Consider the following 14,413-nt stretch of genomic DNA (forward strand, 5'->3'; position numbering starts at 1 on the left):
AAACAAACTCAAAGAACAAAACCACATGGTCATTTCATTGGATGCTGAAAAAGCATTTGACAAAATTCAGCATCCCTTCATGCTTAAAGTCTTGGAGAGAACAGGAATTCAAGGCCCATACCTAAACATAGTAAAAGCAATATACAGCAAACCGGTAGCCAGCATCAAACTAAATGGAGAGAAACTTGAAGCAATCCCACTGAAATCAGGGACCAGACAAGGCTGCCCCCTTTCTCCTTATCTTTTCAATATTGTACTTGAGGTACTAGCTCGGGCAATTCGACAACATAAGGAGGTCAAAGGGATACAAATTGGAAAGGAAGAAGTCAAACTATCATTATTTGCAGACGACATGATCGTCTACCTAAGTGACCCAAAGAACTCCACTAGAGAGCTCCTACAGCTGATAAACAACTTCAGCAAAGTGGCAGGTTATAAAGTCAACTCAAGCAAATCAGTGGCCTTCCTATACTCAAAGGATAAGCAGGCTGAGAAAGAAATTAGGGAAATGACCCCCTTCACAATAGCCACAAACAGTATAAAGTATCTTGGGGTGACTCTTACCAAACATGTGAAAGATCTGTATGACAAGAACTTCAAGACTCTGAAGAAGGAAATGGAAGAAGACCTCAAAAAATGGGAAAACCTCCCATGCTCATGGATCGGCAGAATCAATATAGTTAAAATGGCCATTTTGCCTAAAGCACTATACAGATTCAATGCAATACCCATCAAAATCCCAACTCAATTCTTCACAGAGCTAGAAAGAGCAATTATCAAATTCATCTGGAACAACAAAAAACCCAGGATAGCTAAAACTATTCTCAGCAACAAAAGGAAATCTGGGGGAATCAGTATCCCTGACCTCAAGCAATACTACAGAGCAATAGTGTTAAAAACTGCATGGTATTGGTACAGTGACAGACAGGAGGATCAATGGAACAGGATTGAAGATCCAGAAATGAACCCACACACCTATGGCCACTTGATCCTCGACAAAGAGGCTGAAAACATCCAATGGAAAAAAGATAGCCTTTTCAACAAATGGTGCTGGTTCAACTGGAGGTCAGCATGCAGAAGAATGCGAATTGATCCATCCTTGTCTCCTTGTACTAAGCTCAAATCCAAATGGATCAAGGACCTCCACATAAAGCCAGACACTCTGAAGCTAATAGAAAAAAAACTGGGGAAGACCCTTGAGGACATCGGTACAGGGAGAAAGTTTCTGAACAGAACACCAATAGCGTATGCTCTAAGAGCAAGAATTGACAAATGGGACCTCATAAAATTACAAAGTTTCTGTAAGGCAAAGGACACCATCAAGAGGACAAATCGGCAACCAACAAATTGGGAAAAGATCTTCACCAATCCTACATCAGATAGAGGGCTAATATCCAATATATATAAAGAACTCAAGAAGTTAGACTCCAGAAAACCAAACAACCCTATTAAAAAATGGGGTACAGAGTTAAACAAAGAATTCTCACCTGAAGAACTTCGGATGGCGGAGAAGCATCTTAAAAAATGCTCAACTTCATTAGTCATTAGGGAAATGCAAATCAAAACAACCCTAAGATTTCATCTTACACCAGTCAGAATGGCTAAGATTAAAAATTCAGGAGACAGCAGGTGTTGGAGAGGGTGTGGAGAAAGAGGAACACTCCTCCACTGCTGGTGGGGTTGCAAATTGGTACAACCACTCTGGAAATCAGTCTGGCGGTTCCTCCGAAAACTGGGCACCTTACTTCCAGAAGATCCTGCTATACCACTCCTGGGCATATACCCAGAAGACTCCCCACCATGTAATAAGGATACATGTTCTACTATGTTCATAGCAGCCCTATTTGTAATTGCCAGATGCTGGAAAGAACCCAGGTATCCCTCAACAGAAGAGTGGATGCAAAAAATGTGGTATATCTACACAATGGAGTACTATTCAGCCATTAGAAACAATGAATTCATGAAATTCTTAGGCAAATGGATGGAGCTAGAGAATATCATACTAAGTGAGGTAACCCAGACTCAAAAGGTGAATCATGGTATGCACTCACTAATAAGTGGATATTAACCTAGAAACCTGGAATACCCAAAACATAATCCACACATCAAATGAGGTACAAGAAGAAAGGAGGAGTGGCCCCTGGTTCTGGAAAGACTCAGTGAAACAGTATTCAGCAAAACCAGAACGGGGAAGTGGGAAGGGGTGGGTGGGAGGACAGGGGAAGAGAAGGGGGCTTGCGGGACTTTCGGGGAGTGGGGGGGCTAGAAAAGGGGAAATCATTTGAAATGTAAATAAATTATATCGAATAATAAAAAAAAAAAAAAAAAAAAAAACTCAGGTGACAGCAGAGGCTGGTGAGGATGCAGAGAAAGAAGAACACTCCTCCACTCTGGTGGAATTGTAAACTAGTATAACCACTCTGGAAATCTATCTGGAGGTATCTCCAAGAGTTGGAAATAGGCTTACCTGAAGACCCAGCTATATCATTCTTAGTCATATATCCCAAATATGCCCTACCCTAACAGAGGGACATGTGCTCCGCGATGTTCATAGAGGCCTTACTTGGCAATAGCCAGAAGCTGGAAACAATGCAGATGCCCCACAACAGAAAACGTATGCAGAAAATGTGCTTCATTTACACAATACTCTTCAGCCATTAAGAACGAGGACATCTTGAGTTTTGAAGGCAAATGGATAGAACTAGAAAATCATTCTGAGTGAGATAACTCAGACCCAAAAAGATATACATGATATGTAATAACAAATAAGTGAATATTAGTAAAAAAGTACAGAATACCTAGGATACAATGTACATAACTTAAGAAGTATAATAAGCAGAAAGGTCAAGTGAGAATGCTTCAATTCAATGTAAAACGGGGAAGAAAAGAATCACAGGAGGCAGAGGAAAAGAGTGATCAGGGTAGGACTGGGAATGGGGGAGGGGAAAGGGGGAACAGGATCAGGTGTTGGTGGGGGGCAAGAGAGAAGCCAAGAGGGCTAGCAGAATAAATGGAAATATGCAGACTCAGAAGGTGGGAGGTGAGGAAGCACTCGAGTAAGTCCCAGAGACCTAGGAGTTGAGAGATTCTCATGACTTAATCAAAGTGGCCTTAGATGAAATGCCTAACAGTGGTGAGAGAAAACTAAGAGTCCACCTCCAGAAGATAGACAGGGCTCCAAGAAGGGGAATGGGGATACCATAAACCCTCAGTCAAAATTTCTGACCCAGAAATGTTCCTGTCTAAAAGAACTTCAAGTACAAAATTTGGAGAAGAGATTGAGGAAAAGGTGGTCTAGTGACCTACTTGAATGAGGATCTATCTCATGGGGAGACACCAAGGCCTGACACTATTACTAATGCTATGATGTGCTGACAGGAGCCTAGCAAGGATGTCTTTTGAGAGGCCCTACCAGCAGCTGACAAAGACAGAAATAGACACTAACCCCCAACCATTGGACTGAAGCCGAGGACCCCTATGGTTGAATTAGGAGAAGGATGGAAGAAACTGAAGAGGAGGGTGACACTATGGGAAAACTACAAGTCTCAACTAACCTGGATCCCTGGGAGCTCCCAGTCACTGAGCCAACAACAGGCAACATACAGATTTTAGGCCTGGGACACATATATAGCAGAAAACTGCCAGGTCTGGCATCAGTGGGAAAAGATGGGCCTATTCCTCCAGAGACTTGTGGCCCCAGGGATGTTGGAGTACAGGTGGTGGGAGATCATCCTCTCAAAGACAAGGGGGAGGAGGAATGGATGAGAAACTGTGGGAGGGTGTATAGGAAGAGTGGGGCATAGCTAGATTGTTAATAAAACAACAACAACAAACAACAACAACAAAAACAACAAAAAGAAACTATGAACTACCTGATTTGGGCACTAAGAAATGAAATTAGGTCAGGTCATCTGCAAAGTGACCTGTACTTTTAAAAGTTCAGCCATATCTTCAGCCCACAACATTGCTAGTGCTATTAAATCATGTTCTTTAGCCTTCTGGAGCAAGAAGTTATGTGCTGAATTTTTTTCAACAAAAAATTCTAAAGATAAATTTAATAAAAATACACAAATTTGTAATGACCTTCAAAGCTTAATTATACTTAGAATATTTAACACCATTTAATTTCAGGTGAAAAATAAATTGTACTCTGTATTTTCATAGAAACAGAGTACTTTTATTGGTAAAAATCAGAGTTCCTTAAGCCCATTGTAATATAACTTTCCCATTTGATATAAAATATTAAATTTTGCATTTGTCATTTACTGGATGTTTATTATACATGAGGTTGTTACTTCTAAGAAACATACACTCAAGGAATACCTTGAAACTAGCATGAATTGGGTGATAGAAGTAAAACTATCACCAATATTATAATAGATATTCTAAATATTTGAAGAAAAAATAGATGTTTTTATTTAAACTGTGGGTATTTAATGGAAGTAACTCTACTCAATGACTGAATAGGAATCCAGCAGACTTAACACTAACCAGGCACATTTATTCTTTCACAACCTTTTTGGTGATGAGGAACATAAGCCGTGCTTAGCTAGACAATCTTCTAAATTTCACACAGACTACAAATCCTCTTTCTTAAAGGCCCAGATATTACTATATGCCATTGATGATCAAAGTTGCAAAGTATACTCTTTGCCCCACGTATTTTCTCACTCATGCACAATAGAACATCTGAATCGTTCCTAAAATATGCAATAGAATCTCAGTGATAACATAATATGACGTAGTAAAAGTCCAAAAATTAGCCAAACACTGTCAGCTTTGTCCATATGGCTGAGGCTTCTTCCTAGGATGACCCCCAGTTCTAGTCCTTAGCACTGGAGAGGAAGAGCATTAAGTTGACATTTACATTAAGTTTGCTTTGAGGATTGGTACTGAAAATAGATTAGTTAAGAGCAATTGTCCTTGGAAACTCCTTGCTGGTCACGAAAGCAGCCAAAGAGAGGAGGGGAAGAATTTTATTTTCAATAAATGACAAATTCTGTAGACCTTCTTTCCCGGCTCCAGTGGCTTGTTTTAGGGGCCTCGCATGTCTAGTGTTTCTTTTTTTTACTCAATTTCTTTTGAACTATTTATAGCTTTCTATTTAAACGTTTTATTTACTCGTTCAATTTTGAGTTTGCCTAATTTATATTCTAACCTTGGCGCATTTCCCTTTGTGACTCTGGTTCTTGACCCTCAAAAATCTGGGGCCAAAAGAATATATCTCTCCAATTGGTATAAAATATATGATCAAACTTTCCTTTTCATATGTCTATGCAAATTCACAAAACCAGCACCATTTCTACAGTGCAGGTAGCGGGGCTTATTCTTTACAGTCTGTGTGACCCCAGGAGGAATTTCCATGACCAAAGTAAAGGAGCCCTAAGGCAGATTATAAGGGCCAGGCAGGAACAAAGCGGGACATTTCCATCCAATCCCACTGTGTGTTTGTGTCAAAAACTTGATGTCTTAACAGAGGAGATTCTGCACATTTCTTCACTGTGCAAAAGCTACTTTCTGAGCTGGACAGAACAATTAGCATCTCATTCTGAATGGTATTTCAAAGTGTCTGTTGGAGGTTGTTTTGAGGAACATCACCTAGATAAACACCTGGGCAGTGTTGATTTGCTTTTGGACTAGGCATTTAGCTCTTGTACTATTGTAGTCATTTATCAGGGAACCTTGTAGGAAAAAAGCATATTTACAGGCAATGCTGTCAGAAGTTGCTTTTCCTGGCAGCAGAGGAACCACTGAACTCTACGAGATAATCAGTGGCCTATTAGAAATCTCTTTAGTGAGAGCATGAGGCTGTGGATGAAGGAAGCCCCATCCATGTCCTTAGCACTCAGGAAAGACTATATTACAGAACGTTCAAGGGCTTAGGTTTAGAACCTAAATCAATTACATGGTTTTGGGCAAGTTACTTCATTTCTTTAAAAGTATATGTAGACACGAAGGCTTGAATGTGTGAAATCATTTAAGATACTTCTATAGAATGGTATCTCGGACAAAGCATTTACTTAGTAACAGTTATCAATGTCAGAAGGATCGATAAGGGGATACTATAAAAATATGAGAGCAAATGATCCTCCTCTTGACGTAATAATGTAGAGTCAATATGAGTAGCATCTGAAGAACCAGTGAGGATAACCAGTGTTAACCCTGAAAACTGGCAAAGCAACTCAACTAGCCTTCTTAAAGAGACATCACACACACACACACACACACACACACACACACCACACATACACACACACAACACACACACACAACACACAACACACACACACACACACACACACACACACACGTCCACTCCTATAATACTAATATATGCCTATCCTGCAAGACATTTGTATACGTTCACCAGGAACGCTATGGAAAGACTCTGCAACCTATGGGAAGCTGAAAAAATAATGAATTGGAGTGAAATGAAAATAAGCATTTGAAGGATGTGCTATACCAAGCAGAAGTGTTCTAGGGAGGCTGATCTTGTACTCATTATTAAATGGAGGCCTATGAACACTGAAGGGGGAGATGAAACATTAAATAAGACAAAATCATCCCAGATGAAAGGCATGCTGAATGAATAGCACGCTGATGTAAAAGAGAGCCAGATGAAACGCAGGACCATTGTAAGGAAGCTGAAATAAAATATCTGAATTCATATCAGCTTTCCTAACAAAAAGAGCAACATCGGCACTACATAACATTAAGTCAATGATTAAGGAAATCTTGAGAAATGTACCCAGAATATAGAGCATAAAGACAAAGAAATGAAAAGATGAGAGAGAATATTCAAAATGTGAAACAGAAAAGAACAAAACTGCACTCATTGTCAATTGGTATTTTTGAAGAATGGATTAGACCTATTGGGATGATAACAAAAATCTTCCACCTAAATTGGACATAGAGACAAGCAGGAGGTGAAATGCCTTTCTTTGGGGTGGGAGGTCTGGAGAAAAATCCAGCCTTAAAGTTTGAAAGATTCTATTCTGCAACAAACAAATTTCAAAACTAGCTTAAACAAGTTTTAAAATTATCTATGGGTTTCCTAGTCTAAAGGAAAGGGCTGAGTACACTCTGAAAATCAGCCAAGAGTTACTACCCCATCTGAGTAACTCACAGAGGAAAGTACATTGTAAGGGGGGATGAAGAGGGAGGGGCAAAACTGTCAGGTAAGCAAATAAAAAGATCTCTGAAAAATTGTGTTACCATTTATTATTTTCCTAAATTATTTCACTATCAATTTATTTCCTTTAAATATAATGGAGTAACAGTCTGCAGATAAAGAGATTCATAATACAAAGTATGATAAATACAAAGTGACAAGAGCTTCTTGGGAAATATTGGTTAAATACTTGAAAAGATTAATCACTCAATAAATAAATATGAACATCAATTTGTTTGGAATTTTATAACAAAATACCATAGACAACAATCTTTTTGATTAAATATTTGATTTATTGACATTTCAAATGTTATCCCCTTTCCTCATTACTCCTCCAAATGCCCCCTATCCTATCCACCCTCCCCTTATTAGCAACTCCTGCCTCTCAGGTTCATGACCTGGCGTTAACATACTCTGGGGCATTGAGCCTTCACAGGGTCAGTGACCTCTCCTCTCATTGATGTCTGAAAACGCTATCCTCTGCTACATATGTTACTGGAGCCATGGTTTCCTCCATGTATACTCTTTGGTTGGTGTTTTAGTCCCTGGGAGTTTTTGGGGGTACTGGTTGTCCATATTATTGTTCCTCCTATGGGGCTGCAAATCTCTTTAGGTCCTTGGGTCCTTTCTCTAGTTCCTCCATTGGGGACCCTAAGCTCAGTCCTTTGGGTGGCTGTGAGCCATGGGCATTTTGATCCCTCTTCTAAGACACTTTGGTCTTCCTTCTTCTTGAGCTTTAATTGGTCTGTGAGTTGTATTTTGGGTATTCTGAGATTTGGGGCTAATATCTACTTATCAGTGAATACAAACCATGTATGTTCTTTTGTGATTGGTTTACCACACTCAGGATGATATTTTCTAGTTCCATCCATTTGACTAAGAATTTCATGAATTCATTGTTTTTAAACCTGAGTAGTACTCCATTGTGTAAATGTACCACATTTTCTGTATCCATTCCTCTGTTGAGGGACATCTGGGTTCTTTGCAGCTTCTGGATATTATAAATAAGGCTGCTATGAACATAATGGAGCATGTGTCCTTATTACATGTTGGAGCATCATCTGGATATATGCCCAGGAGTGATATAGCTTGGTCCTCAGGTAGGGCTATGTCCACTTTTTTTGAGCAACTACCAAACTGATTTCCAGAGTGGTTTTACCAGTTTGCTCTACCAGTAATGAAGGAGTGTTCCTCATTCTCTACAAATCCTCTCCAGCATTTGCTTTCCCCTGAGTTTTTGATCTTAGCCATTCTGACTGGTATGAGGTGGAATCTCAGGGTTGTTTGATTTGCATTTCTCTGATGATTAAAGATGTTGAACACTCCTATAAATATTTATCAGGTTTAGGAGTTCTCTGGTGGAATTTTTGGAGTCACTTAAGTATACTAGCATATCATCTGCAAATAGTGATACTTTGAGTTCTTCCTTTCCAATTTGAATCCCTTTGACAACCTTTTGTTGTCTAATTGCTCTGGCTAGGACTTCGAATACTATATTGAACATGTAGGGAGTGCACAGCCTTGTCTAGTCCCTGATTTCAGTTGAATTGCTTCAAGTTTCTCTCCATTTAGTTTGATGTTGGCTACTGGATTGCTGTATATTGCTTTTACTTTGCTTAGGTATAAGCCTTGAATTCCTGGTCTTTCCAAACTTTTATCATGAAGAGGTGCTGGATTTTTTTTCAAATGCTTTCTCAGCACATAATGAAATGACCATGTGGGTTTTTTTGTTTGTGTTTGTTTATATAGTGGATTACATTGATGGATTTCCATATATTGAACCATACCTGCATGCCTGGGGTGAAGCTTACTTGATCATGGTGGATGATTGTTTTGATATGTTCTTGGATTCATTTGGCAAGAATCTTATTGAGTATTTTTGCATCAATATTCATCATGGAAATTGGTCTAAAGTTCTCTTTCTTTGTTGGGTCTTTATGTGGTTTATGTATCAGAGTAGTTGTGGCTTCATAAAATGAATTGGGTAGTGTTTCATCTGTTTCTATTTTGTAGAATACTTTGAAGAGTATGGGTATTAGGTCTTTGAAGGTCTGATAGAACTCTGCATTGAACCCATCTGGTCCTGGGCTTTTTTTTGGTTGGGAGACTATTAATGACTGCTTCTATTTCTTTAGGGATTATGGGATTGTTTAGATCATATATCTGATCCTGATTTAACTTTTGTATGTAGTATCTGCCTGGAAAATTGTCTGTTTCATCTACAGTTTCCAGTTTTGTTGAATATAGGTTTTTGTAGTAGGATCTGCTGATTTTTTGGATTTCCTCAGTATCTGTTATGTCTCCCTTTTCATTTTTGATTTTGTTTAATTGGATACTGTCTCTGTGCCCTCTGGTTACTGTGTGTAAATGTTTATCTATCTTGTTTTTTATCCAAAGAACCAGATCCTGGCTTGGTTGATTGATTGTATTGTTCTTTCTATTTCTACTTGGTTGATTTTTGCCCTGAGTTTGATTATTTCCAACTGTCTGTTCCTCTTGGGTGTATTTGTTTCTTTTTATTCTAGAGCCTTCAGATGTGCTGTTAAGCTGCTAGTATATGCTCTTTCCAATTTCTTTTTGGAGGAACTAAAACATATGTGTTTTTATTTTAACACTGCTTTCATTGTGTGCCATGTTTGTATATGTTGTGCCTTCATTTTTATTAAATTCTAAAAAGTCTTTAATTTTTTTCTGTATTTCTTTCTTGACCAAGTTATTGCTGAGTAGAATGTTGTTCAGTTTCCATGTGTATGTGGGTTTTCTGTTGGTTTTGTTGTTATAGAAGACTATCCTTAGTCTGTGGTGATCTGATAGTATGCATTGGATTATTTCAATCTTCTTATATCTGTTGAGGCCTGTTTTGTGACCAATTACATGGTCATTTTGGAGAAGGTACCATGAGGTGCTAAGAAGAAGGTATATTCTTTTGTTTTAGGATAAAATGTTCTATAGATATCTGTTAAATCCATTTGGTTCATAACTTAGTTTCACTGTATTTCTGTTTAGTTTCTGTTTCTATGATCTGTCCCTTGCTGAGAGTGGAGTGCTAAACTCTCCCACTATTATTGTGTTAGGTAAAATATGTGCTTTGAGCTGTAGTAACTTTTTTTTAATAAATGTGGGTGCCCTTGCATTTGGAGCATAGAGGTTCAGAATTGGAGTTCATCTTGGTAGATTTTTCCTTTGATGAGTATAAAGTGTCCTTCCTTATTTTAGGTTGAAAGTCTATTTTATTTGATATTAGAATGGCTACTCCAGCTTGTTCCTAGGGACTATTTGCTTGGAAAATTGTTTTACAGCTTTTTACTCTGAGGTAGTTTCTGTCTTTGTGCCTGAGGTGAGTTTCCTGTATGCAGCAAATATTGCATCCTGTTTAAGTATACAGCCAGTTAACCTATGTCTTTTCATTTTAGAATCCATTGAGTCCATTGATATTAAGAGATATTAAATAATAGTGATTGTTGCTTCCTGTTATTTTTGTTATTATATGTGGAGTTATGTTTATGTGGCTTTCTTCTTTTGGGTTTGTTGAAAGGAGACTATTTTCATCCTTTTTCTAGGGTGTCCTTTCCCTCCTTTTGTTGGTGTTTTCCACCATCAAAACATTATCCTTTGTAGGGCTGGATTTGCGGAAAAATATTGTGTAAATATGTTTTGTCATGGAATACCTTGGTTTCTCCATCTATGGTAATTGATAGTTTCACTGGCTTGGCATTTGTCTTTCCTTAGAGTCTGTATGACATCTGCCCGGGATCTTCCAGTTTTCATAGTCTCTACAGGAAGTCTGGAATAATTTTGATAGGTCTGCCTTTATATGCTACGTGACATTTTTTCCTTACTGCTTTTAATATTCTTTCTTTGTTTATTGCATTGGTGTTTTGATTATTATGTGACTGGAGGAATTTCTTTTCTATTCCAATCTATTTGGAGTTCTGTAGGCTTCTTATATGTTTATGGGTATCTATTTCTTAAGGTTAGGGAAGTTTTCTTCTATAATTTTTGAAGACATTTACTGGCACTTTAAGCTGGAAATCTTTGATTTCTTCTATACCTAAAATCCTTAGGCTTGGTCTTCTCATTGTGTCCTGGAATTCCTGGATGTTTTGGGTTAGGAGCTTTTTTTCATTTTGCATTTTCTTTAACTGTTGTGTCAATGCTTTCTATGGTATCTTCTGCTACTGAGATTCTCTCCTCTATCTCTTGTATTCTGTTGTTGATGCTTGCATCTATGACTCCTGACTTCTTTCCTAGTTTTTTCTATCTGCAGCATTGTTTCCCTTTGTGATTTCTTTATTATTTCTACTTCCATTTTTAGATCCTAGATGGTTTTGTTCAATTCCTTCACCTATTTGCTTATGTTTTCATGTGTTTCTGTAAGGGAGTTATTTATGTCCTTCTTGAAGTACTCTATCATCATTATCAGCTGTGATTTTAAATCCACATCTTGCTTTTCCAGTGTGTTGGGGTTTCCAGCACTTGTTGTTGTGGGAGAATTGGGTTAGGATGATGCCATGTCACCTTGGTTTCTGTTGGTAACATTCTTGCATTTTCCTTTTGCCATCTGCTTGTCTCTGGTGTTAGTTGGTCCCTCTGTCTCTGGCTGGAGCTAATCCTTCCTGTGGGCCTGCAAGTCTGTCTCAGCACCCTGGGAGACCAGCTCTCCCCTGGCACAGAAGGCTGTGGCTCAACCCAGCTCCTTGGTGCAGATCGAGCTGGGAAGGACCATGTCCCAGCTATGCTGCCACTGCTGTGTTCCCTGTTCTCCCTGCGCTCCTGGCCCTACCTGCCTTGGACAATCACTGAAAAGAAAATGGTGGTCTCACTTCCAAATCCAGAAGTCATAACACTCCCTGGAGACCAGTTCACCCCTGGCAGAAATGGTACAGGGATGGACTGTGGAGCAGCCCAGCTCCTCGGTGCAGGCAGAGCCCTAAAGGACACTGTTCCACCTGCTCTGTCACTCTTGTGCTCCCTTTGCTTCTGGCTGCACCTGCCTTGGACCCACAGATGAGTATCTGAAAACAAACTCAATGTCTTATGTTCCAGTCTGGAAATCTAGTACCACAGTATTGTCAGTTTGTTGCTTATCTAGGTGTTGTCTTAATTTGCTGGTGGCCATTTCCTCTGCTCCATCCTGATTTCCTTATACACATCTGTATCAGAAAGCCTTTTCTCATAAGGCCATCAATACATTAAATCAGAACTAATCTAATCATTGTGCTTAAATTTAGCTTCCTCTTTGTAAACCTTAGCAAAACTACAGTTAGGTTCTGAAGTACTAGAAGTTAAATATTTACTACATAAATTTCAGGTAACATAATTTAGTCCAGGATATTTAAAGTAGAAAAAGAAATTGTTTTATCAGATTTCCAGATCATGTCATAGGTTAAAACCATGAGACCATTCATCCTTGGTATTATGGAGTAAAATAATTTTATGTTCTAATCATTATCTACACAACCATCCCATAAAACACATATTATTTTTAAATTTTTCAAATATTTATTGTTCATAATATTTAATATTATTGATCAAGACATAGAATACAATATTCTATGAAGGAAACTGAAAATGAAAAGTATTATGAAGTGTATAGGTATGGACACATTAAAAAAGTAGAAAGATTGTAATATAATAAAACAACAATTATAACCTACAACTAAATTTACAAAACTACAGAGTACATGCATGAGAATAATAAAAGTTATCATCAATAATGCCTCTATTTTATTTTACAAATTTAGTCTCACAGAAGATATTAGAAAGGAATTTCCAACCCAAAGGTTAGCTACACCTATGAAAACATTAGAAATAAACTAACACCAACAAAACCAAAGGGAAGGAAGCTCTCTCTCTCTCTCTCTCTCTCTCTCTCTCTCTCTCTCTCACACACACACACACACACACACACACACATATGCATACACACAAACAGTACCACTACCATCATCACCAACACAATAGCATAACATGTATTAACAACCACTGGCCATTAATAACTCTCAATATCAATAGACTCAGTTCGCTAATAAAAAGACACAGAATGACAAAATGGATATAAAAACAGGATATATCCTTCTGGTGTGTACACAAAACAGAGCGCAACATAAAAGACAGACATTACTCAATAGGAAAGGATTGGAAAAAGGAAATGGACCTAGGAAGTAAGGTTGGGTAGCCATTATGATATCTAACAAAATAGACTTTAAATCAAAAGTTAATCAAATAGGACAGGGAAGTGCACTTCATACTCATCAATGAAAAATCCACCAAGATTACATATCAATCCTTAACATCTATGCTGAAAAGCCAAGGACATTCACATTTATAAAGGAAACATTACTAAAGCTTAAATAATGTATCAGCCCTCATGTGGGAGATGTCAGCACCACCTTCTCGCCCTTGAACAGGTCATTCAGACAAAAATTATAATGGGCAATATTGTAACTAACAGACATTATGAAGCAAGTAGATATAAGATATATATATAGAACATTTCACCCAAACATAAAAGAATATACCTTCGTCTTAGCACCTTATGTAATTTTGTCCAAAATTAACCACATTCTCAGTCACAAAGTAAGTCTTGACAGCTACAAGTAAATTGAAATAACCCCCTATGTCCTATCAGACCATCATGGATTAAAGCTACATTTTAACAATAGAAACAACTGAAAGCCTATGAACTCATGGCAACTAAACACTTGTTTACTAAATGACATCTAAGTCAAGGTAAAAATAAAGAATGAAATTTAAGACTCTCTAGATTTAACGAAAGTGAATTCACAACATACTCAAACTTAAGGGACATAATGAAAATGGTGCTAAAAGAAGGTCCACAGCATTAAGCATCTACATAAAGGAATTGGAGAGGTCTCATAATAACAGTTTAACAAAACACCTGAAGGCTGTAGAAAAGAAGGAGGAGGAGGAGAATGAGGAGAAAGAGAAGAGAGAAGAGAAGAGGAGAGGAGAGGAGAGGAGAGGAGAGAGAGAGAGAGAGAGAGAGAGAGAGAGAGAGAGAGAGAGAGAGAGAGAGAGAGAGAGAGAGAGCAATCACAGCAGCAGCAAATATAGCCAGGAGAGTACATGATAGGAAAAAATAATGAAACTGAATGATGAAATCAATAAAATAAGAACAAGAACACAAAAAATCAATGAGACGAAGAGTTTGTTCTTTGTAAAACATCAACATGACGTGTATAAACCCTTATCCAAACTAAGTAAAAGATAGAAAGAAAA

Source organism: Apodemus sylvaticus, chromosome 2 (genome assembly GCF_947179515.1).
Source record: "Apodemus sylvaticus chromosome 2, mApoSyl1.1, whole genome shotgun sequence".
Taxonomy (NCBI): Eukaryota; Metazoa; Chordata; class Mammalia; order Rodentia; family Muridae; genus Apodemus; species Apodemus sylvaticus.